Source organism: Loxodonta africana, chromosome 12 (assembly GCF_030014295.1).
Source record: "Loxodonta africana isolate mLoxAfr1 chromosome 12, mLoxAfr1.hap2, whole genome shotgun sequence".
NCBI lineage: Eukaryota > Metazoa > Chordata > Mammalia > Proboscidea > Elephantidae > Loxodonta > Loxodonta africana.
In genome coordinates this window covers 5,798,983-5,825,826 of record NC_087353.1, presented here as the reverse complement: position 1 = coordinate 5,825,826, position 26,844 = coordinate 5,798,983, and the positions used below count along the sequence as shown (strand labels likewise).

General features: G+C 43.9%; 1 protein-coding gene across 5 annotated transcripts in view; it reads left to right on the top strand.

Annotated features, from left to right (window-relative positions):
* The first annotated feature begins 6,497 nt into the window (after positions 1-6,497).
* ARHGEF10 (Rho guanine nucleotide exchange factor 10) overlaps positions 6,498-26,844 on the top strand; it is a 178,707-nt gene continuing 158,360 nt past the window's right edge. For all 5 annotated transcript variants that reach the window (XM_010591875.3, XM_010591874.3, XM_010591873.3 and 2 more), the window contains exon 1: positions 6,498-6,580. The gene's annotated coding sequence lies outside the window, so the exon portion shown is untranslated. The remainder of the gene's footprint in view (positions 6,581-26,844) is intronic.

The following is a 26,844-nucleotide window of genomic DNA, read 5'->3' as shown; positions in this document are numbered from 1 at the left end:
AATTGGTCCTAGTCATTTCTCTTCTTTTTTTTTTTCTATTTTCAATTTTTATTGTGCTTTAAGTGAAACTTTACAAATCAAGTCAGTCTCTAACACAAAAAATTATATACACCTTGCTACATACTCCCAGTTCCTCTCCCCCTAATGAGACAGCACACTCCTTCTCTGACAGGGAACACAAGCAAGTCTTAACAAATTTTAAAAGCCTGAAATTATATAGGTTATATCCTTATGCAACTGTGGAATTAAGTTTTGGTCAGAATAAAAAGAAAACCAGAAAGTCCCTAAATATTTGAATATTAAACAACTTTTCTGAATATTCCACGGGTCAAAGATGGAATCACAATGGAAATTCCCAACGCTTCTCGCATGAGGGCTTACAGAAAATGACAATACATCTGTGAGGAACACCAGAAAAAACTAGAATTTCAGCTTCAAATCAGCCTGCTTCCCTAGCATAGTTCAGATGTTTCTGCCTGAGGCCCCACCCAGTGGCACTGCCTTGCGGTTGTACCCATATACCCTCCGTGGTTTCCCTGAGCTTAACCAAACCAAACCAAACTTGTTGCCATCGAGTCAATTCTGACTCATAGCAATTCTGTAAGATAGAGTAGAACTGCTCCATAGGGTTTCTAAGGCTGTAAATCTTTATGGAAGTAGACTGCCATATCATTCTCCCACAGAGCAGCTGGTGGTTTCTAACTGCCAACCTTTCAGTTAGCAGCCTAGTGCTTAACCACTGCGCCACCAGGGCTCATATTCCCTGAGCTTGTTAGGTGCCATCAAGTCAGTTCCTACTCATAGCAACTCTATGTACAACAGTACCAAACATTGCCCATGCTATGCCATCATCACAATCGTTGCTATGTTTGAGCCCACTGGTGCAGCCACTGTGTTAATTCATCTCATTGAGCGTCTTCCTCTTTATTGCTGACCCTCTACTTTACCAATCATGATGTCTTTCTCCAGGGACCACTCTCCTGATAATATGTCCAAAGTACATGGGATGAAGTCTTGCTGTCCTCCCTTCTGAGGAGCATTCTGGTTGTACTTCTTCCAAGACAGATTTGTTTTTCTAGCAGTCCAAGCTATATTCAATATTCTCCACCAATACCATAATTCAAATGCATCATATTCTTCGGTCTTCCTTATTCATTGTCCAGCTTTCGCATGCATATGAGGTGATTGAAAACACCATGGCTTGGGTCAGGTGCACCTTAGTCCTCAAAGTGACATCTTTTTTTTTTTTTTTTTTTTACACTTTAAAGAGGTCTTTTGCAACAGAATTGTCCGGTGCGACACGTTGTTTGATTTCTCGACTATTGCTTCCATAGGCATTAATTGTGGATCTAAGTAAAACAAAATCCTTGATGACTTCAATATTTTCTCCATTTAGCATGATGTTGCTTATTGGCCCAGTTTTGTTTTATGTTGAGGTGTAATCCATACTGAAGGCTGTGGTCTTTGGTCTTCATCAGTAAGTGCTTCAAGTCCTCTTCACTTTCAGCAAACAAGGTTGTGTCATCTGCATAACGCAGGTTGTTAATGAGTTTTCCTCCAATGCTAATGTGTTTTTCTTTACATAGTCCAGCTTCTCGGATTATTTGCTCAGCATACAGATTGAATAGATATGGTGAAAGGATACAACTCTGATGCACACCTTTCCTGATTTTAAACCATGCAATATTCCCTTGTTCTGTTTGAACGACTGCATCTTGGTCTACGTACAGATTCCTCATGAACACAATTAAGTGTTCTGAAATCTCCATTCTTCACAATGCTGTTTATAATTTGTTATGATGCACACAGTAGGATGCCTTTGAATAGTCAATAAAACTCAAGGAAACATCTTTCAGGTATTTTCTGCTTCCAGCCAAGATTCATCTGACATCAGCAATAATATCACTCGTTTTTTACTTCTGTCCACTTCTGAATCTGGCTTGAACTTCTGGCAGTTCCCAGTTGATATACTGCTGCAACTGTGTTTAAATTATCTTCCAGCAAAATTTTACTTGCATATGATATTATTTTGAACTGAATTGTGGCCCCCAAAAATATGTGTATCAATTTGGCTAGGCCATGATTCCCAATATTGTGTGATTGTCCACCATTTTGTCATCTGATGTAATTTTCCTATGTGCTGTATGTAAATCCTGTCTCTATGATGTTAATGAGATTGGGTTAGTGGCAGTTATGTCAATGATGCAGAAAATCTACAGGATTAGATTTTATCTAAAGCCAATCTCTTTTGAGATATAAAAGACAGAAGGGAGCAGAGAGACATGGGGACCTCATACCACCAAGAAACAAGAGCCAGAGAATAGTGTGTCCTTTGGACTCAGAGCCCCTGTGCTGAGAAGCTCCTAGACCAGGGAAGGTTGATGCAAAGATCCTTTCTCCAGAGCCAACAGAGAGAGAAAGCCTTCCCCTGGAGCTAGCACCCTGAATTCAGACTTTTAGCCTCCTAGACTGTGAGAGAATACATTTCTCTTTGTTAAAGCTATCCACTTTTGGTATTTCTATTATAGCAGCACTAGATGACTAAGACAGAATGATAATTTCTGCATTCTGTTGCATCACCTTTATTTGGAATGGGCGCAAATATGGATCTCTACAGGGTTGCTATGAGTCAGAATTGACAGCAATGGGTTTGATCCAGTTACCTGGCCAGGTAGCTGTCTTCCAATTTCTTGGCATAGGCAAGTGAGCACTTCCAGCATTACATCCATTTGTTGATACATCTCATTGGTATTCCGTCACTTCCTGGAGCCTTGTTTTTCACCAGTGCCTTCAGTGCAGCTTGGACCCTTTCCTTCGGTACCATCGGTTCCTGATCAAATGCTACCTCCTGAAATGGTTGAACGTCGACCAATTCTTTTTGGTATAGTGACTCTGTGTATCCCTTCCATCTTCTTTTGATGCTTCCTGTATCATTCAACATTTTGCTCATAGAATCCTTTAATATTGCAACTTGAGGCTTGAATTTTTTGTTCAGCTCTTTCAGCTTGAGAAATGCTGAGCGTGTTCTTTTAGTTCTAACTCTAGATCTTTGAACATTTCATTATTTTACTTTGTCTTCTTGGGCTGTCCTTTGAAATCTTCTGTTCAGCTCTTTTACTTCATCAACTTAGGGGGATCAATATAGCCATTTAGAAAATATAGAACTTCCACTCTATGCTTCTATTTATGATGGAGTTATTGTATTGTCCCCTCAGGTCCAAAAATAACATGATTTCTCAGTGAAAAATTATGACACAGTATTAGCTTTTTGTACTTCCTTAAGCTTTGGGGGAAAAAATGTAAGCCATACATTAAAAAAATTGCTTAACTATGCCATCTTGGTCCTGAAAGAAAATAACATGGGCTCAAATAATTATTATAACTTACCGAGCATGTAGTATATGCCAGTCACCACACGGGCTTCTTTGCATAGTTCTCCTTTTTAAAATTCTTATCTTTATGAAGTAGACATTACTAATCACATTATGCAGATGGTGAAACTGAGACTCAGAGACTTGAATAAATCAAACAGGATTGTGTAATGTGTCACAAACTAAATTGGAATCCCAGATCTGTCTTAAAATCCTTTATTTCATACACGATACTATTTTCCTTTTATCTCTGGTCTACTTGATCAAAAAAACATAACAAGTAGCAGGATCTTCTTGTTGTGCGGTGAAAAAGAACTAATTCAGTTTATTGTGTTACCTCTGTTGACTATGACCAGTAAGATAATCATCTCTGTAGAAGATCTTTGAATAGGATATTAAAAGAACCCTAGGAAAAGAGAGTTAAAATATCTTTCCTGATCTCAAAGTCACTGAGAGGAGATACCCTATTCAATTGATTCATGCTACAGTATCTTCATAGTGTGCTGTAAGACAGGTCTGAAATAGTATTTTAAAATAACTCAGTCCATTTTCATTAAGTTAGCAAATGCTAATATTGCAGCCGAACTTGACAAAGGTAAAACTTAAATTGGCCAGACTCATGACTCATGGCCACAAACCCTTCCAACCCCACCGCCCCATGTACCTGGTCCTGTGCCATCCCCAAGTTCTGTTGCAGATTGGACATTTGCAATCCATAGGATTTTCATCACAGACCTTTCTTTCTACTCCGTCTTAGTCTGGAAGTGCCACTGAAATCTGTTCAGCATCATAGCAGCACATAACCCTCTACTGACAGATGGGTGGTGGCTGTACCTGAAGTACATTAGCCAGGTTTATCCAGTTTCCCACATGAAGGTGAGAATTCTACCACACTGAACCACCAATGCTCCTGAAATACTACCTTAAACAAAAAACAAAACAAAAAACCCAAACTCGTTGCTGTCGAGTTGATTCCGACTCATAGAGACCCCATAGGACAGAGTAGAACTGTCCCATAAAGTTTCTAAGCAGCGGCTGGAGGATTCAAACTGCCAACCTTTTGGTTAGCAGCCTAGCTCTTAGCCACTGTGCCACCAGAGCTCCAAATATTACCTTACCTACTATAATTTTATTATTTCCCAACTGTCTTACTCATCTAGTGTTGCTATGACAGAAATACCACAAGTGGATGGCTTTAAACAAACATAAATTTATTCTCTCACAGTACAGGAGGCTAGAAGTCCGAATTCAGGGTGCCAGCTCCAGGGGAAGGCTTTCTCTGTTGGCAGGTCCTTGTCATCAATCATCCCCTGGACTAGGAGCTTCTCAGCACAGGGACCCTGGGTCCAAAGGACACACTGTGCTCCCAGGGCTGCTTTTTTAGTGGTATGAGGTTCCCAGGTCTCTCTGCTTGGTTCTCTCTTTTATATCTCAAGAGATTGGCTTAAGGCACAACCCAATCCTGCAGACTGAGTCCCGCCTCATCAACATAACTGCTGCTAATCCCATCTCATCGACATCATAGAGACAGGATTTACAACACGTAAGAAAATCCCATCAGATGACAAAATGGTGGATAACCACACAATACTGGAAATCATGGCCTAGCCAAGTCAATACAAATGTTTTGGGGACACAATGCAATACATAACATCAACGACTGTACTCTTTACGTTAGCTATGGCTTACACATAGTCAGAATTTGCAGGGAAAGATCTTATAACAAGCATTCAAGCTTTAAGGGCACTTAATATTTAAATTAGCCTTGTAACACGTAGCACATCACATAACTACTTCATATTTATTGTATAAATCAAGGGAAAGACAGTAGGTATCTGACAGTTCTAAAATTCTGAGTTGCAATTACTTCTGTGATACAGAGTTTTCGGAGGAAGGGAGAGGAGTCTAGCATCTGTTGACACATCCGTTAAATGTGATGACCAGGTTACAGATTACTTGTCATTTTGGCTTTGTTTGTATTCTCGTTACTGATATTTTCATCTCAAATTTCTTCCTTTAGCAGTATTACAACAGTATCTTGTTTCCTTTTAAAATTATAAAATAAATAAACGCTCATGGAAAAAATTCCAACACCACATAAAGGGGATAAGTGAAATTTTCTTCTTCCCATTTCTTCTGTTTCTATTCCCCTTACAAAACCACTATTGTTTCTTGTTTATCCTAGAAAGTTTCTACGCAGAATCAAGCATATGCATATATTTTTAAACCACAAATGGGTTCATAGTATAACACTTCTTTTTAAAACAAACAGCACTAGTCATTCAAATGGTCAAACAGAAGGGTGAAGGTTTTCGCTGTTACAACATCAACATGTTGGCTCTACACGCTACAGAATTCTAGAACTGATGTAATTGGAAAGGCACAGGGGAAAAAAAAAATTGAGCTTCTGGGTAAACTTGTTAGGTGCTATCCAGTCGGTTCTGACTCCCGGCGACCCCACAGACAACAGAATGAAACAGTGCTCCGGGCTGTACCATCCTCACAAATTGCTGTGTTTGAGCCCATTGTTGCAGCCACTATGTCAATCCAGCTCCTTGAGGGTCTTGCTCTTGGTAAAGAGACAAACTTGAAACGTTGCCTCAGAAATGTGTGTGAAATCACTGTCAGGTCTGAGGCAGCTGATGTTCTGAGGAACGAGGACACCGTCCCCCTGTCCCCACCCCGTAGGCAGGATCGGTCTGCAGAGCTAAGGGATGGACGCTCTCCGGGAGCGCCCTTCCCGCAGCCTCCTCCCCCACACGTGCAGGCACCAGGGCGTCGGTTTCCGACGTTGGGCGTTGGGCTGAGGAAGCGCCAGCGGAGCGCCCCTCCCGCCTACGTTCCCCGAGGGCGCTCGGAGCCGGTCACGTGGCCGCTCTGGAATGCCGAGCATTGGGGGGCGGGGCGGGCGCCTGGCGGGCCCCCTCCGCCTCGCGGCTGGCCCAGGTCAGGCAGCCGCAGGGAAACAGACAGGCCAGGCGACCAATGGGCTCTCGGCACGGTCCCAGCCCCACCAATCACAGAGCCCTGAAGGAGAACCGGCCGCCCCCTCGCCTGGCTGCATCCAAAGCCGCATCCCAAGTCCAACAGCCGGTAACTGAGGCTGCGGCCGCGGCGGGGCGGCGGGGCGGCGGCGCGGGAGGCTCGGGCTGTGCCCGGCGGGGGTCGGACGGCCTCCGGGACTGCAGCGGCCGCGCTCGGCTCGGATGGTGAGTGCCGGGACTGGGGAGGAGCGGAGCCGCCCGAGCGAGTGCAGGGGCGCAGTGACGTGTCGGCGCTCGGGGCGCTGGGGGCGGAGAGGATGGGGCTTCGCCAGGAAGGCGGCCGACGTCCGAGCGTTTTCCTGCTCGCTGCGGCTTCGCGCCTCGGCCCCGCGTCGCCCGACCCCGCGAAGCCGAACGAGCGCTCACGCTGCAGGCTGCGTCCCTGGGGCCTCGCCGGCGGGGGGCCGGATTATGGGGCGTGCGCTCCCCCGATCCGGGCGCACGGTGCGGGCGGCGTGGGATCGGGGTCCCTGGGGCCTCGCCGGCGGGGTGCCGGGCTATGGGGCGTGCGCTCCCCCGATCCGGACGCACGGTGCGGGCAGCGTGGGATCGGGGTCCCTGGGGCCTCGCCGGCGGGGGGCCGGGTTATGGGGCGTGCGCTCCCCCGATCCGGGCGCACGGTGCGGGCAGCGTGGCATCGGGGTCCCTGGGGCCTCGCCGGCGGGGGGCACAGGTTATGGGGCGTGCGCTCCCCCGATCCGGACGCACGGTGCGGACAGAGTGGGATCGGGGTCCCTGGGGCCTCGCCGGCTGGGGGCCGGGTTATGGGGCGTGCGCTCCCCTGATCCGGACGCACGGTGCGGGCATTGTGGGATCGGGGTCCCTGGGGCCTCGCCGGCTGGGGGCCGGGGTGTAGGGCGTGCGCTCCCCCGATCCGGGCGCACGGTGCGGGCATCGTGGGATTGGGGTCCCTGGGGCCTCGCCGGCTGGGGGCCGGGGTGTAGGGCGTGCGCTCCCCCGATCCGGGCGCACGGTGCGGGCAGCGTGGGATCAGAGTCCCTGGGGCCTCGCCGGCTGGGGGCCGGGATGTAGGGCGTGCGCTCCCCTGATCCGGACGCACGGTGCGGACGGCGTGGGATCGGGGCGCCGTTCCCGGCCTGCTATTGTTGTTGCTCTGCGTCCCCGGCCGGGGAAGGGCCCCCCAGATCCTCCGGGGCTGCTGGAAGGCGGGGTGCAAAGCTGCACGGGGCTCAAGGGCAGGGAGAGCCAGAGACTGAGGTTTTCACGTGGGGACAGTAAGGGATACTTCTTCCCTAAAGAGAAAAGACGTGGCGTGCTTTTGCATGGAGATAATTGCTACTTTAAAACACAACTGCTGCGTCTTTCCCTCGTACCCCAGAGTCCCTCCTCGCCTAAGAAACTGAGCTCGATCCGGGAGCTGATTGGCCAGCAGGTGCCTTATTCACCCCACTTGGCACCACGGTTCCCCCTCGGTGAAACCCTAAGTCTGAGCAAAATTCTCAATAATTGGGATTTAATTAGATGCCAGAGCTCTTTGAGAAAGCAGCAGATGTACTCGGGGCAGTATAAAACTCAATTACTAACTTTTTCCAGAGGTAAAGATTCTCCTTACTCAAAACACAATGGGCTTCTATTCTTTTCTTTGGGTCACAAAGTATAAGTAACTGTCAATAGTTTAGATTGTGCGCAAAAGTTACTTCATTTCTCTACAGTTAGGACGCTGCGAGGGATGACGTTTTCAGAGCTCATTTATTGCTTAGAAAGTGTATTTCGAACATCACTTTTGTAGGAAGTAACTTTTATTAGAAACGAAAGAAGATAATTGAAGCTTACTCTTTGTGTATTTTAAAAAATATATTTTGCAGCTGTAGCTGCAACAGCGCTTATTTGATCGGCATTACGATATGATTTAGTGATCAATATCTGTATATGGTAACTCTTATAATCAGGTATAGAATCAGTAAGAAAAGCCATCCACCTGAGGTGCGATTTCATAATTGATTAGTCTCTCCATACAGGCCAGTTCTTATCAACAGTTGTAGAAAATTAGAGATGAGGTAAAATTCAAGTAACTTTTATCTCTTAAAAGTTAATGCTTGACTTTCTACTTTTACGAAATTAGTTATTGTGACATTTTGACACACCACATTTTCTTTGCAGATTTTTGTGGTGAACTTAGAAGAAAACTCTGGGAATTTTTCTAGGTACGGACATTTTGGTGGTGTGAAGGGCTTGGAGCTAGGAGACCTAGGTCAAGTTCTGATACTGTTTGCCAGAATGAAGTCATCTTCCTGAACTCCACTATACGGACATAGAATTGTTGGAAGGCAGTGTGCATGGAAATGCTTTTTAAACTAAAAGCATTCTACATAAACTAGAGCACAATAAAAATGCAGTAATTATGGCCATATTATTTGGTAAATGATAACTTAAAAAATTATAATAAAAAATAAGAAATCTCTGTTGCGTGATACATTTTTCTTTTATACCACAATGCATAATAGAAAGGACACGATGAAAAAATTATATCTCAGGATATTCAGAGTGTAAAACCAAACCGAACCCATTGTCTTCAAGTTGATTCCAACTCATACTGACCCTATAGGACAGAGTAGAACTGCCCCATAGGGTTTCCAAGGGGCGGCTGGTGAATTCGAACTACTGACCTTTTTGGTCACTGTTTAATTCATATTTTATTTATATTTTCCATGGGTAGAAAGGTAAGTGGAATGTACTAAGGCGGAAGGGAACATAGGTGTTAAACATTTATCAGGTAGAATTACAGCCCTCTCAATTAACTAAGCTTCTGGAAGTGTAATTTCAGAAGCTTTAGGAATAATGAAGGGGAAAATTCTGGAGCAGTTTGTAGTAGAAAGTCGTGTTGCGGGTTTAGGTACACTTGACAAGAATCTGAGATGAGAACGGAAGAGAGCCCAGGCCACTGATGAAATTCTCCTGGGGGGTGTATGGCCTCTAAGGGAAGTGGCAGGGTGGGGTCTCCAGTCTGCTGTCTGCAGGGAGTGGGACCCTGCCTAAGGTCAGGCTGGGGATCTTTGCAGCAGCTCTGAAGGCTCCCTCCCTGCCTGGAGAAAGGCAGTGTTAAACATTTGAAAACAGAGAAGGTACAGGTATGGAGTGGGGAAAGGACCTTGTCATCTGTGACCACCCGCCCCACCCTTAACACTCATATACACTCATCCGTTGTTGAGTTGATTCTGACTCATACCGACCCTATAGGACAGAGTAGAACTGCCCCATAGGGTTTCCAGGGAGTGGCTGGTGGATTCGAACAGCCAACCTTTTGGTTAGCATCGAGTGCTTACCCACTGGCCACCAGGGCTGCTAACATTCATATGTACCCTCTCATTTTATCTCTCCTTCCCAAGTCTAATTCAGCCTTTTAAAATCTTCGAAGCCTAGAAATTTGTTTTTATTTCTTCGTTATTGTGTGTGAATATTTAAAATTTTAATTGTAAAAGTGAGCAGTCATTAGTAGCAGTGTTACGTTTTCCTTCCATCATTACTATTTCCTGCCATTTCTCCTTATAAATGAAAGTAATACCTACCTGCCGGTAGAAAAATGCTACCTATAGGTTATTTATATTTTATATCTTTATTAAACATTTTTTAAAAGTTTTTTTTAGTAGTAAAAAAATATTTTATGTTTAAAGTTTTCCTCTTTCATAAGTTGCCCTCTGTGCTAGAAATTATTTTAAAGTAAAATGGTGTCTAAAGCCGTAATAGTAGTGTGGCAGCCTTGGTGAAAGCGAGAAATGGAGAAGATGTTTGAGATAGTTTCCGTGCGCCTGTGGTAATGCATCGCACTCTCGTGTGGAAGCAAGCCCAGCTAAGTTAGCTTTCTGCAAGAGCTGCTGGTTACCTGGGAGACCCATTCTAAGCACCAAAATCTTGGAATTTTTCTCTCGAGACTCTTGAACTGGAGATTTCGTGAAGAAAACAGAAAGAATGGTTGAGAATGCCTGAATACACGCTAACTACTGATAACAGTCTGTAGCAAAAAAAAAACTTCCCAAAACCAAGACATGTAATTATCCTGAAAGCACGTGCCTGGCTTTGTATTTTGAGGCAATGCTCTTTAATCTTACGGACCAGGTTGCAGGAAGGCAGAATAGGGTATTTGGCATATTTTCTAGTTTTTGGGAAGCAGATCCTAATAGTTTAATTTTATTTTTTAGGAAACAATGTGGACATCCACTTTGAAATATAAATATCAAAAGAAAAACCTCAAAGTCAAATATATGCATGATTTGTAAACTTCTGTGATCCATCATTGGGGTGGATAATTAAGAGCTGAAGAAAGGTCAAGGAATTATATTTTGATAAAAATGTTCTATGTTGACTTACTGTTCTATTATTGGTTTTATTTTTCTGAAGGGAAAATGGAGTAGTTTCGTTTCTGGTTTTCATTAATGAACATGAGAAAAATGAATTGAAAGAACAATGTTTATTTAATATTATTTAATACAACTAACCAAAAAACCAAACCAAACCCGTTGGTGTTGAGTCGATTCTGACTCATAGAAATAAATACCCATTTGAGCAAAAGTTTCAGACTGAGGAGCTTTTTCTTAGTTCTCTAGAAAGGATATTGCCAGGGATTTTAGCATATCTAGTTCATGGGCAAGGAGCCCTGGTGACATACTGCTTAAGCACTCGGCTGCTAACCCAAAGTTGGAGGTTCAAGCCCGCCAGTGGAAAGGTGTGGCAGTCTGCCTCCATAAAGATTTACAGCCTTGGAAACCCCATGGGGGCAGTTCTCCTCTGTACTGTGGGTTGATATAAGTTAGAATCAACTCGATGGCCACGGGGTTTTAGTTCATTGGTTGGTCTACCTAAATTAATGGTAACTTGGAGGTAGCGGGAAGACATAAGACAGTTGCTCAGTGGTTCTGATTAGAATGCCTGTAGGGGCCAGTGTAGACAAGACCCATGGGATTAAAGGTGTAAAGGTGATCTCATTTCAGAATCTCATAGTATTTTTTTTTTTTTTTTAATGAGAAGCACTGACCTGTGATGGAAAGAGTTCGGTGTGCCTTTTTACTTGTGTGTGCATGTCTGTGCCTGGCTGAGTCAGGGGGGTCGAACTAAGATGTTGCTGAAGCCCCCTTGTAGGCTGAGGCTCTGCGTGGGCCAGTCCAGCTTGCTCCCTTCTAAGGGCACAGACTGAACTCTAGCCCCGGCCAGCTCCCTTGCAAAAGTGATAAGAAAGTTAATTCATATTTTATTCTCAAACACTGGATTCAGCAAATCTGTGGGAAGCAGCCCATGACTGTGCGGCATTGATTCGCGTCCGGCATGTTGCCTGCTCCATCACAAAGGCTTTGGCTTAGTGTCCTTGGCGTGGGTGAGCCGCGAACTCAGCCAGAAGACGCGCTTCTTACAAAGTGCTTGAAGAGAGATTCCTGTCTCTGAAAGTTTGTGTCCAGTGTTAGGTAGAGTGCGTCGCTTTTCAGCTGGAACTAAAATCAGAATTCATGCCGTTAGGTTCCAAGTACTGCTGCAGAAGGACACATTTCTCCATTTATGGTGCAGAATCCAGGGCCTGAAGTTGGAGACTGCGGTGCAGAATGTGCAGCGGGGACCGGTGAAACTGCCGGGCCCGCGCAGGCTGTTCTGTGCCTCGAGTAACGTTTAGACATGTATCTCCCTTGATGACTTCACAGGAAGGAATGAAGGGTGCAGCCCTTTGCCAGATGACAAAAATATTTGGGAAACAAATGATAGGTAGTTGTAGCAGCGAGAAGCGATTTATGTTCCTAATTACCTGCCGTCTCTGTGGTAATTCTCTGCCAACAGAAGATTCGCAATTTGGAACTCATCCTCTGCTCCCTGAAAAGAGCACCTTCCATTCTTTTTTGTGTCTCGCGGGAGAAATCACTGGCAAAAAAACTAGAACACGTGACGTTTTAGATTACAGTGAAGGACGGGAAATTGTGCGTGTATACCTCTAATCAAAGATGACTTTTAGTTTCGTACACAAATGTACTGCGAAGCTGGTTTATTTTCCAGGTTTTTTAAGAGCCTCGGATCGCAGGGAGCTCAGGTGGCTGTAGTCAGTCAGCACCTCTTTGCTGACTTCCTGGCTTTGAGGAGCCTCACAGAGCTGTGGAAAAACGTTCTTTTTCCCTTGGCACTTCAGACCAGGAATCTAAATAAGTTAAACTGTTAGGCCATCTTTTTAGGTCTTGGTTTCTCACTGCTAAAATAGATCTAATGTCATTTTGTTCTTATACTTTTTTATTTAATTAAGTTCTCATACTTAAAAGGAGCATCTAAAAAAATGAAGCAGTCCTTTTTACAAGTGGGAAAATGTACAGTTAGCTACGGAAAACTCAGCCGTTAAAGAATCTGGAGTGATTTTTTAACTGGACAAATATTTAATGAGTGCCTGTGAAGTGCCAGGAGCCCCTGGATGGTGCAAACAGTTAACGTGCTTGGTAGCTAACAGAAAGGTTGAAGGCTCGAGTCCAACCAGGTGCCTCGAAGAAAGGGCTGACAGTCTATTTTTGGAAAATTCAGCCATGAAAACCCTGTGGAGCACAGTTCTACTCTGGCACATGTGGGTCACCTTGAGTTGGAACTGACTTGATGGCAGCTGGTTTTTAGGAACTACTAGGCACTTTTTTGGAAACCCTGGTGACATAGCGATTAAGTGCTGCGGCTGCTAACCAAAAGGTCGGCAGTTTGAATTCACCAGGTGCCCCTTAGAAACCCCATGCAGCAGTTCTCCCCTGTCCTGTAGGGTCTCTGTGAGTCAGAATTGATGGCAATGGGTCTGATTTTTTTTGGTTTAGACAGTTTTTTTTAGTCCCAAGACTATGCTGTGAACCACATAGACCAATATCCTTGCTCTTGTGGAATTTATATCCTAGTGTTTAGGAGAAATGCTAAAAAGTAAAATATATAGTATTTTAGAAGATGACAAATGCTGTGGAAAAAATAAATCAGGAAAGGAGTAGGGAATTCGGACCAGGGAGGAGTTTACAATTTTGAGTAGATGGCCAGGTAAGCCACACTTGTTTTTCTTGTGTGCCATTAGCAACCCCTGTGACAGAGCAGAACTGCTCCATAGGGTTTTCTAGACTGTAGTCTTTACACAAGGATACCTGGTGGCACAGTGGATAAGGGCTTGGCTGCTAACCAAAAGGTTTCCAGTCGAAACCCAGCAGACGCTCCATGAGAGAAAGATGTAGCAATCTGCTTCCATAAAGATTACAGCCTTGGACTCCAGACTTTCTGGAACCATGGAGGCTGGATGAACCCCTGAAACTATTGCCTCAAGATAGTCTTTAAACCTTAAACCAAAAATATCCCCAGAAATCATCTTTAAACTAAACAGTAGTTTAGCTTAACTAGTAAAAAATGCCTTGAGCATTGTGCTCTTTTAAGAACTATCTATATGGGATCAAAGTGACAACAGCAACTCAAAATATTAGATAGGAACTTTACTAGGCAGTGAGTTTATGTTAATGAGGGAGGGACGACCCAGAAAAGGAGGGTGAGAGGTGAGAATGGTAGCATATGATCAAGAACCAGTGGCACTGAAGGAAGGAGTCCAGGCTGCATTGAAGGTGTTGGTGAAAGATGACGCTCCAGGAATTGACGGAATACCAGCTGAGCTGTTTTCAACAAACAGATGCAACACTGAGGTGCTCACTGGTCTAGGCTGAGAAACTTGGAAGATGGCAACCTGGCCAACTGAGTGGAAGAGATCCGTGTTTGTGCCCATTTCAAAGAAAGGTCATTCAGCAGAGTGCAGAAACGATCGAACAATATCATGAGTATCACAAGCAAGTAACATTTTGTTGAAGATATTCAAAAGCGGCTGCAGCAGTATGTCGACGGGGAACTCCCAGAAATTCAAGCCGGATTCAGAAGAGGATGTGGAACGAGGGATATCATTGCTGATATAAGATGGATCTTGGCTGAAAGCAGAGAATTCCAGAAAGATGTTTACCTTTGTTTTATTGACTATGAAAATGCATTTGACTGTGTGGATCATAACAAATGATGGATAACACAGCAAAGAATGGGAGTTCCAGAACACTTAATTGTACTCTGGAGACACCTGTACACAGATCAAGAGGCAGTCGTTAGAATAGAACAAAGGGACACTGTGTGGTTTGAACTCAGGAAAGGTGTGCATCAGGGTTGTATTCTTTCACCATACTTATTCAGTCTGTATGTTGAGCAAAGTAATCTGAGAAGCAGGACTATATGAAGAAGAATGGATCATCAGGATTGGAGGAAGGCTCAGTAACAACCTGCGATACGAAGATGACACAATTTTGCTTGCTGAAAGTGACTTGAAGCACTTACTGATGAAGATTAAACACTACGGCCTTCAGTATAGATTGCATATCAACATAAAGAAAACAAAAATCCTCACAACTGGACCAATAAGCAACATCATGATAAATGGAGAATAGATTGAAGTTGTCAAGAATTTTCTTTTGCTTGGATCCACAATCAACGCCCTTGGAAGCAGCAGTCAAGAAATCAGATGACGCATTGCACTGGGCAAATCTGCTGCAAGAGATCTCTTTAAAATGTTAAAAAATAAACATGTCACTTTGAGGACTAAGGTGCACCTGACCCAAGCCATGGTGTTTTCAATCGCCTCCTATGCATGTGAAAGCTGAACAATGAATAAGGAAGACCAAAGAAGAGTTGGTGCTTTTGAATTATGGTGTTGGTGACAAATATTTAGTATACCATGGAGGTCAGAAGAATAAATAAATCTGTCTTGGAAGAAGTACAGCCAGAATGCTCCTGAGAAGCGAAGATGGCAAGACTTCATCTCATGTACTTTGGATGTGTTATCAGGAGGGACTTCTGGAGAAGGACATCATGCTTGGTAAAGTAGAGGGTCAGAGAAAAAGAGGAAGACCCTCAAGGAGCTAGACTGACACAGTGGCTGCAACAATGAGTTCAAGTATAACAGTGACTGTGAGGATGGCACAGGACCGGGCAGTGTTTCATTCTGTTGTGCATGGGGTAGCTGTGAATTGGAACTGACTCAATGGCACCTGACAACAAAAACATGAGAAAGAGAAGAATTACAGATGACTTCCAAGTTTTTTGTCCTGACCAATTGAAAGAATGAGGTTTTTGGTAGGAGATCAGTTACTCAGTTTTAGATATGCTAAGTTTGAGATGCCTATTAAACATGTAACAAGATGCTGACTGTCAGCTAGATATGTGAGTATAAAACTCAGGGGGTTTATAAGGTGTCTGGGATGGTATTTAAAGTTGCGAGACTGGTTCCCATAACCAAGAAAGAGGGTAGAGACAGAAAAGAGGTCCAAGGACTGAGCTCTGGGGTACCCAGAGAATGGATTGGAGGAGGAGGAACCAAAAAAGGAGATTGAGAAGTAGAGGCCTTTGTGGTAGGAGAAATAACAAAAGATTATGGTGTTGTGGAAACCCGGGACACCCAGTATTTCAAGGAAGAGGAAACATCAAATTTTGCTGATAGGTTGAATAAGATGAAGCCTGAGAAACAAACGTTGGATATTGAATTGTGTCGTGTAAGTCGTTGGTGACGGTGACAAGAGCAGTTTTGGTGAAGGCCAGCAGTTAAGTGGGAGTGAAAGCTTGGTTGGAGTCAGCTTAGAGAATGACTGGAGGAAAATTGGAAATGGTGAGTGTGTTGCCCCTTTGCTCATTCCATGGACCTAAGTTTTGTTTACCAACCAGCTCCTGCAGTCTGACAGTAACTTGTGTCAGCCCACACCACCACCTGAGAGCGTGCAGAATGTCTGATAGACCAGCGTGGGATCCTGGGTAACATCACTCAGGCCAAGAGCTCCATTTCATAGTGAAGGAGGGGGCACATGGTCCCACGTACATTAGATCACCTGGTAACAGCTGGCCTAGTAGAATGATGAAGTGGTCTGTCAAAGACCAGCTAAGGCACAAGCTTGGTGTTGGACCACTGTCATCCAGGGCACCAGGTATAGCCTCTCTCACCATCCCCTCTAGTGTTGTTGTTGTTTATTAGCTGCAACCTAATCGGCCCCTGACTCCATGCGCAATGGACTGAAATGCTGCCTGGTCCTGCACCATCCCCATGATCCACTGTGGATCAGACCATTGTGATTCATAGGGTTTTCGTTGGCTGATATCCTGAAGTAGATCTTTAGGCCTTTCTTCCTAATTCATGTTAGACCAGAAGCTTGGCTGAAACCTGTTCAGCATCAGAGCAACATGCAGGCCTCCACTGACAGATGGGTGGTGGCTGCACTGAGGTGCGTTGGCCAGGAATGGAACCTGAGTTTCCCACGTGGAAGGCGAGAAGTCCAGCACTGAACCACCCGTGTCCCCGTACGTGCTTCTAGTGGTATGCTTGTGCAGTTCGTGCTTTTCATCCCTGCAACTGGTGACCAGGGCTGGGGAGGAGAAATGCTTACACCAGGGAACACAGTGAAGGTTCCCTTGAACCAGAGGCTGTGCCCCTGGCTATAGCTTTTGATGCCATGAACCAACAGGTAATGAACGAGTTTTCATATGGGCAGGGATAATTCATCGTGATTACCATGAGGAGCTAGAGGTACTTCTACCTAGTGTGGGGAGAAAGAGCACACGTGGAACCTAGGGAGTTCACTGGAGCGTGTCTTGGAGCTTCCTTGTCCAGTGATGTGTGTGTAAGGACAATTGCAGCAATTGCTCCTCAAAGAGGGTAAAGCAAGTGAAGGTTCCAGCTAGCGGTGGTCTGATAAATGCTCAAGGACCAGCCCTCCGAAAAGGGAATGTATGAGCATAAATACGGGCTGAGGGTTGCTATAAATTTTATGGATGTAAAGGATATGTAGTACACAATTTGCCAATAATAGTAAAATAGACAACGATCTATTCTAAATTCCACATAGCCATTGATTCTCAGACAGCACTTTCGTTGATGTTTGCGAAACTCTTGTGTGGTTTCAGTCCATTTATGGATTCAGTTTAACATGATTAGGCATATGGAGTTGCATCCCAATCTGCTGCTTTCCAAATACATTTATTTTATTAAATCTGATCCGTGAGGTACTATGGAATTGTTTCTCGTAAACTGTACAGATCGTACTCGTTAGACTGAAGCCTCCTTCAGCTTTGGTGCTGCATAGCAGAGCTTCATTAACGACGCGAGAGATTTCTTTGTTCAATCAGATGATAGTTGTATAAGAATAATATCTCTTCACTTTCCTGTGCTGTTTACAATGTAACAACTACAAGCTCAACACAGTTTCAAATTTAATTCAAAACAACAATTTCTCCATCACGCTAAGTCTAGAAAATCAACAAAACAATCAGGCTCTGATTTGTAGTATTCGCTACAACGTCCACCATGACTGATGTTAATCTACCAACATAATGGCACTGAACATAGAGGTGAGATGTCCAGTAGCCCATCATTATCTAGGGCTTCTGCCACACAGATTCAATGGACGTAAATAACCTCGGGAGCGTAGATAATACTAACCCATTGCCGTTGAGTTGATTTCAACTCAGAGCGACCCTATAGGACAGAGTAGAACTGCCCCATAGGGTCCCAGGGAATGGCTGGTGGATTTCAACCACTGACCTTTTGATTAGCAGCTAAGCTCTTAACTGCTGCACCACCAGGGCTCCACAGATGATATTGAAACATAGTAAAATAATTAGGACATGTTGAGTTTTTATTACCTTTATTTTCAGTGTAATTTATTTAATTTTAATTTGTTTTTTATTATAGATAATGAAACTTCAAAAAATAATAAATTAACATAATATAATAAATGTAATGAAGAAGTCTATAATTTACTTACTATTAAATCTGATCTACATACGATTATTAATGGATATGTTTAACAACCTGAAAACTTACCAGTCAGCTCTCATGAGCGAGCATGAGCCAACTCCATCATCCCGGTGGCTCCAGCACCTGGGGATGAAGGCCTGTGTTACCCCACCAAGCGTGCATTCTGGATTGACTGATGTGCTGGTTGAGCACCTAGAATGTGGGGAGGGAGTGGACATGAGGGTTATCAGTTACAGCCTTGAGTCATTCACAGCTGCAAGGAACATAGCTTGTTCCATCTGCCCTATGTATCCTTGGTATTGTAGAGATTGCAGCCGTTGACCACCTTGAAGGCTCTGTAGTGGACTGGACTTAAAGTATATTGAAATCATCAAGAATGATGGCAAGAGTGCTACTGGGAGAACGACAGTGAGTCAGATGCCAACATCTGTCAGGAGTGGGAGTTTGGTGTTAGACTGCAGTAAGGACAGGAAGTGGGTGATGGTATGACATTTAGAGCTAGTGTGGGTGCACAGTGAGGGAGGCGGGAGGGAGAATGCAAGAACACACCTACTGTACTCTAAGACACAGTGGGCTTAGAAGAGAAAATGCTTTGAGAGGGCTGCAAGTGAAGCCCTTAGAGGAGAATCAGAACAGGAAGGTGAAGGGCATTCAGCTGAAAGGTTGAACTGGTAGAGGACTTGGGTAATGACAGACCATGAGTTCCAGAGGGCAGAGTGAAAGGTTTCATGAGATGGGAATGAGTAGATGGGGCCAGCATTTTAAAGAAAAATATTGAATACTGTTGTGCAGGTTGTGATTGCATACCTCTTGGGGGTACCATTCATATTGTAGTCCTCATGATTGTACTTTGGGGGTCTGGAGGTACAGTGGTTAAGCATTTGGCTGCTAACCAGAAGATCAGCAGTTTGAATTTACCAGCTGCTCCTTGGAAACCATATGGAGGCAGTTCTACTCTGTCCTGTAGGGTCGTTTTGAGTTGGCATCGACTGAACGGCATCTGTGTTTTATTACAACAATTTTCTGATAAATGGTAGGGTGACTTTTTCTAATTCTCACAAAGGTTCCATATGGGCTAGTGGTTCTGGGTCAGGAAGTGGCCTGAAACGCATGGTAAGGGGATAAGAGATGCCCTGGAAGACCTGGCTTCCTGTGGCTACTGACAAACAGGGATAAAGGACGTGATGAGCTTTGTTCTGCTGACCCCAGGGTGAGGCTGTTGATTGTCGGGACTGGTGGGTGGAGTCTTATCAGGAGCCTGCAGAATTCTGAGGCTTCCTCTTGACTCTCTTGGGATCAAAGTGTGGGGATGGGCAGAGGGGTTTCCACTTGACCCTTGCTTATGGCATCAGAGGGATGGTCTTATGGCTGTGAGCCACTATGCGTTGATTTACATGAAAATTTATGAAGGGCTCCAAGTGACTTTTAAATTAAACTTATAGAAGTATCATGGTAAAATGAGGATAATAATAATATTCACTTCATAGGGTTGTGTTATGGATTCCTTTAGATAACCCTTATGAAGTCTTAGCCCAGGACCAAACACATAGAAAATGCACAATAACTTTTTAACAGCTATCAGCATTATCGTCTGTACTTTCACTCTTTTCCTGTGCCTGCTCCTTTTTCTCTTCCTTTTGTACTTATTCTCCTCCTTTCCATGGTAAAGAAGTCTTAGCTGGGGGCCTGGCTGCACAGCAGAGGCTGTATTTCTCATCCTCCCTTGTAGCTAGGGATGGCCATGCAACTAGGTTCTCCCTCACTCATGGAATGTGAGATTAATGATTGTGTGTGACTGCTGTGCCACTTAAACTTATTTTCTCTCCACTTTTGGTCTTTCCTTCTTCTCTTGCATGGAAGTGTGGATGTGGATTTGAGTCTGTGTGGATTGTATGGACACTGCCAACACCCTAGGGGACTGCAACAAAATGGAGGAAGGAGTCAGGGTCCCTGAATGACCAGGTGGACCTGAGCTGCCTCACCCCCCAGCCTGGCCTCCGCATTCTTTGTCAAATTATTACCTTCACCTTTTGAGTTCTGTTCTCTCTATCTTTTCCTTAGATTGGGTGTGCCGTGGCACGGGAAATTATAGGGAGGCATGGACATATTGGTGAAAAGAACACTTACTTCAAGGGACTAGCCCAAGAATTATCAGACGAAAAACTCAGGCACAAAGTGAGAGTGTCCAAAATGGAGACTGATATGGACACAAAATGTTATTCACATAGATAGTTGGAGGCAAGTCCAGTGATTACTCCTTCCTATGTAACTTTCTGCTGTATTTTCTGGAAATAATATCCCCTGTAACAAAAAATTTTCTCAGAGACATTGCCCATTAAAGATAAAATTAACTTATTTAAAACTTCCCAGTAATTTTTTTTCTTTTTAAATAATTTTTATTATGCTTTAAGTGAAAGTTTATAAATCAAGTCAGCCTCTCACACAAAAACCCATATACACCTTGCTACACACTCCCAGTTACTCTCCCCCAAATGAGACAGCCTGCTGTCTCCCTCCACTTTCTCTTTTCGTGTCCTTTTCGCCAGCCTCTAACCCCCTCCACCCTCTCATCTCCCCTCCAGACCGGAGATGCCAACATAGTCTCAAGCGTCCACCTGATCCAAGAAGCTCACTCCTCACCAGTGTCCCTCTCCAACCCATTGTCCAGTCCAATCCATGTCTGAAGAATTGGTTTCGGGAATGGTTCTTGTCCTGGGCCAACAGAAGGTCTGGGGGACATGACCACCGGGGTCCTTCCAGTCTCAGTCAGACCATTAAGTCTGCTCTTATGAGAATTTGGGGTCTGCATCCCACGGCTTTCCTGCTCCCTCAGGGGTTCTCTGTTGTGTTCCCTGTCAGGGCAGTCATCAGTTGTAGCCGGGCACCATCTAGTTCTTCTGGTCTCAGGATGATGTAGTTGCTGGTTCATGTGGCCCTTTTTGTCTCTTGGGCTCATAATTACCTTGTGACCTTGGTGTTCTTCATTCTCCTTTGACCCAGCTGGGTTGAGACCAATTGATGTATCTTAGATGGCTGCTTGCTAGTGTTTAAGACCTCAGATGCCACTCTTAAAAGTGGAATGCAGAATGTTTTCTTAATAGATTTTATTATGCCAGTTCACTTAGGTGTCCCCTGAAACCATGGTCCCCAGGCCCCTGCCCCTGCTACGCTGGCCTTCGAAGCATTCAGTTTATTCAGGAAACGTCTTTGTTTTTGGTTTAGTCCAATTGTGCTGACCTCCCCTGTACTGTGTGCTGTCTTTCCCTTCACCTAAAGTAGTTCTTATCTACTATCTAATTAGTGAATATCCCTTTCCCACCATCTCTCCCTCCCTCCTCTCATAACCACAAAAGAATGTTTTCATCTCAGTTTAAACTATTTCTCAAGTTCTTATAATAGTGGTCTTATACAGTATTTGTCGTTTTGCAATTGACTAATTTCACTCACCATAATGCCTTCCAGGTTCCTCCATGTTATGAAATGTTTCACAGATTCCTCACTGTTCTTTATCGATGCATAGTATTCCATTGTGTGAATATACCATAATTTATCCATTCATCCATTGGTGGGCACCTTGGTTGCTTCCATCTTTTTGCTATTGTAAACAGTGCTGCAGTAAACATGGGTGTGCATAAATCTGTTTATGTAAAGGCTCTTATTTCTCTAGGATATATTCCAAGGAGTGGGATTGCTGGATCGTATGGTAGTTCTATTTTAGCTTTTTAAGGAAGTGCCAAATCGATTTCCAAAGTGGCTGTACCATTTGACATTTCCACCAGCAGTGTAGAAGTGTTACAATCTCTCTACAGCCTCTCCAACATTTATTATTTTGTGTTTTTTGGATTAATGCCAGCCTTGTTGGAGTGAGATGAAATCTCATTGTAGTTTTGACCTGCATTTCTCCAATGGCTAATGATCGTGAACATTTCCTCATATATCTGTTAGCTACCGGAATGTCGTCTTTAGTGAAGTGTCTGTTCATATCTTTTGCCCATTTTTTGATTGGGTTATTTGTCTTTTTGCAGTTGAGTTTTTGCAGTATTATGTAGATTTTAGAGATCAGGCGCTGATCAGAAATGTTATAGCTAATTGGTAAATTTTGATAACATAAAGCAGTTGTAATTTTGCTTAAATGGCTTTGGAGTTTAAAAAAAATAAAATTCTAGACTGGATTGTTTGCTGGAACCCAAGGTAGTTTGTGCATTTAGGTAAAAACAAGTTTCAAGTTGTTGTTAGGGCCGTCAAGTCAATTCCGACTCATAGCGACCCAGTGCACAACAGAATAAAACACTGTTCATTACTCCACCATCTTCACAGTCATTGCTATGTTTGAGCTCATAGTTGCAGCCACTGTGTCAGTCCATTTCATTGAGGGTCTTCGTCTTCTTCCCTGACCTCTACCTTACCAATCATGCCATCCTTCTCCAGGGACTGATCCCTCCTGGTACATGTCCTAGTATATGAGGCAAAGCCTCGCCATCCTTGCTTTCTAGTGAGCATTCTGGCTGTACTTCTTCCAAGACAGATTCGTTCATTCTTCTAGTAGTCCATGGTATATTCAGTATTCTTGGCCAACTCCATAATTCAAAGGCATCAGTTCTTTTTCGGTCTTCCTTATTCATTGTCCAGCTTTCATTGCATCCATTCCAAAGAAAGGAGATCCAGTGGAATGCAGAAATTATTGAACAATATTATTAATACCACATGCAAGTAGAATTTTGCTGAAGATCATTCAAAAGCAGTTACAACAGTACGTGAACAGAGCACAGCCAGAAATTCAAGCCGGATTCAGAAGAGGACATGGAACCAGGGCTATCATTGCTGATGTCAGATGGATCCTGGCTGAAAGCAGAGAATACCAGAAAGATGTTTACCTGATTTTCATTGACTATGCAAAGGCATTCGACTGTGTGGATCATAACAAATTATGGATAACATTGCGAAGAATGGAAATTCCGGAACACTTACTGTGTTCATGAAGAACATGTTTCAAGTTAGGTTCTAGAAATTAATGTTAATTTTGTCGTTAAGTACTTGATAAGACACCTTACTTGTTTTCTGTGTACGTTGTCTTGGTAAATTAATCTTCAGATGGCAGTGATACAGCTATTTTAGTGAAACATGAGTCTTGAGCTCTGGCCACATGGATCCCCTCTGGTGTGTATCCCACTCCCTTGGGAGTACATCTGACAGTGGGGCTGGTGCACTCATCCTGGAAGGCTTCTAAGGCCTGATGACATAAACAGTGACTGCTGCTACAATCTGGTGAGAGAACTATTGCAGACCAAAATGTCGACGAGACATATAGTCAGATCACTTGCTTCTGAAGTTAAGCACTGGAAACTTAACATTTATTTCAATAAGTACGGCAACAAATGCAATTCAGTTCTGTAGTTTGGACGTTTATGAGAGAAGAAAAGGCATAGAAGAAGAGTAAGAAGCAGGGAGAGGAAAGGAGGGAGCAGGAATGAACACCAAAGAGACAGAGGGCAAGCAATGTCTAAGATGTCAAACAAATACAGTACACATGTGACCTTCACGCAGTCCTTCCCCCTTAGACCTCTAGCCCCTGCCTCCATATTTCTTGACCAACACTAAGCTTTTTGCTGTCTCCTCTTCCCCTTTCCTTCCTCCCTCCTTCCCTCCCTCCCTCCCAGTAGTATTTTTTGAAAGCCTAGTATGTGTCAGGAATAGTTATGGACCTCTGTTCATTTTTGGTAGGCTCTGAACAAATGAAAATAATGCTTTTTACCTTTATAAACTTGCAAATTATGACATGTTAATTACCGAAAATTTATGTGCCTTAATCCTTTGGACTAACACGGAGCAACATACAGTGTTTATACACAGTAGAGCCTAGGAAGCCGCCAGGGATGAGTCATCACCATGTATCAATTTCACTTCCAGGGGATGGGGCCACAGTGGAGGAGATCAAATTGGTCATTGCTCTTTCTCCCTCTTATACTTTGTTTTTCTGTCTTGAACAAAACCAGCGTGCGTGGTTCCTCTCCTCAGGGCATTTAGATCCTAGTGGGGAGACAGAACAATAAACAAGTAGACAAACACATAAACAAAATCATTTCAGATGGTGGTAAGCGCTTTTAAGGAAATAAACAAGGTGATGTAACAGGGCTCCACTGAGGAAGGGGCCCTTATCTTAGAATGGTTGGGGAAGGTCTCTCCAGGACAGGGCATTTGATCCGAGACCTGATGGATGAGAAGGAGCCAGCCTCTCCAGAGCTGAGAGGAGTGTCCTGAGTTGAGTTAGCCGTGAGTACAAAGGCCCCTGGGTGGTATCTTAGTTTCTTAGGGCTGAAGTAACAAAGTACAACAAAGTGAGTGGCTTTTAAGAACTGAAATTTTTCCTCTCAGTTCTGGAGGCCAGAAGTCCAAATCAGTGTGTTGACCATGCTGACTCCTTCTGAGGCCCTGAAAGGAGCTAGCTGTTCCATACCCCTCTGCTAGTTTCTAGTGGTTGCCGGCAATCCTTGGCATTCTTTTGCTGCTTGCAGCCGTATCTTTGGATCCCTGGTGGTGCAGTGGTTAAGAGCTCAGGTTGCTAACCAAAAGATCGACAGTTTGAAACCACCAGCTGCTCCTTGGAAACCCTATGGGGCAGTTCTGCTCTGTCCTAGGGTCGCTGTGAGTCGGGATTGACTCAACAGAAATGGTGTTTTTTTGTTTTTAGATGTATCTTCACGTGGTGCCTTCCTGTGAATGGCTTTGTCTCCGTGTTTGTCTTCCTCTTTAATTGAGCTGATAGCATCTTCAAAGAAAGGCCCTGTTTCCGCAAACAAGGTCACGTTTCCAGGTATAGCGATTAGGACTTCAATATGTCTTTTTAGGGGACAAAATTCAGTCCATAACAGGTGGGAAGGAATTTGGAATGCCTTGTGGAATACAAAGGCCAGTGAGCATGGACCACAGTGGGCCATAGCAGGTGTAGGGGGAGGGATAAGGCTGCAGGAGTGAGCGGGGACCAGATGATGAGGACTGTGTGGGTAAGGAGTTTTGTTTCTTTTCGCTTTTACAGTCACCACCCATATCTAACTCGTCCCCTGTTTGTGAGTTGAGATTCATTTTCTCAAACTTATAACCCAACCAAAATTCCCAGCCAATTTCTCTTTCTCTCCTCTAGCCTGTGGATGCCTGTGCCCTGGCATTGTTCTCACTGCTGTTTATTCACCCTCCTTACCCCACCATCTATGCATGTAGTCCCCAACTTACGATGTATTCGAGTTACAACAAGATGCGCTTATGACCGTCTTTTTTTTTACATCTTATCGTTAGTAATATGTACTACATACAGTTTTGCAGTGCATAATTGGTTGATATTATCATTCTTGTGCTGACCCCCAAAGACAAATTAAGATGAGATGAATAGATGCTGATAATAAAAGGCAATAATAATGAAAACAGAAAAAAAAAAAAAGGTATTTGACTTACCGACTTATCCTGAGTTGTTAGAATGGAACCCCATCGTAGGTCAGGTGCTACCTGTATTAATCTGTCGTCGTTGTTTCTGGTGGGTATCTGGTGGTCTGCTTCTGGTACAGTATATGGTACATAGATTCAGGACGTACTCCTGGGCTGGGGCCAGGGTCAGAGTGCAGCCCCAGCCCACAGCCTCCCCACTTTCGCGTGGTTGCAGCACAGTGGAAGGAGGTGAAGTGGATGTTGGGAAGCCAACCACAATGTCCACTATATATGAGGTACCATGTCCTTAACATAAGTGAGAAATAAATGAATAATAACAGAAACTCTAATATATCTAGAACGTTTAGTGTATGCTAGCCACTGCTTTTTTTGGTTTTCTTTGGCCACTGCTCTAAGTGCTTTACATATATTAAATCACCTAAGCCCAGTGAGGCAGGTACTATTATTATCTCAATTTTATGGATGAGGACACCAAGGCAGAGAGATTTAGAACCTTATCCAACCTAGGAAATGGCGGAGCTGGGAGAAGAATCTAGATAGACTGGCTCCTGAGTCTGAGCTCCTAGTCCCCCTGTTTATACTTCTCTCAGTATGAAGGAGCTTAGCCGTGAATGCCCTATTTTCCTCATCCTTAAGAACCAGATGAATGTGGTCATGAAATGCATGCTATAAAAAGGTGTCCCTGTGTAGAATTTCTTCCCATCACCCTTCGTAGCAGCATTCTTCCTGGACAGTTCTCTGAACTCTCCGTGCAAATTTAGATAGATGGTGAAAGAGGTTTAAAATGTCATTGGATTCAAGATTCTGGTGTATTTTCATGATTTTTTTTGTTGTGGATTGAATTGTGACCCCCCCGAAACATGTGTCAACTTGGTTCAGCCATGATTCCCAGTATTGCGTGGTTGTCCTCCATTTTGTGATTATCCTGTGTGTTATAAATCATAATCTCTGCCTGTGGTTAAACAGGATTAGGGTGGGATATAACACCCTTGCTCAGGTCACATCCCTGATCCAATGTAAAGGGAGTTTCCCTGTGATGTGGCCTGCACCACCTTTTATCTTACAAGAGATAAAAGGAAAGGGAAGCAAGCAGAGAGTTAAGGACCTCATACCACCAAGAAGGAAGCACGGGGAGCAGAGCATGTCCTTTGGACCTAGGGTTCCTGCACATGAGAGGCTCCTAGTCCAGGGGAAGATTGATGAGAAGGACCTTCCTCCAAGGCTGACA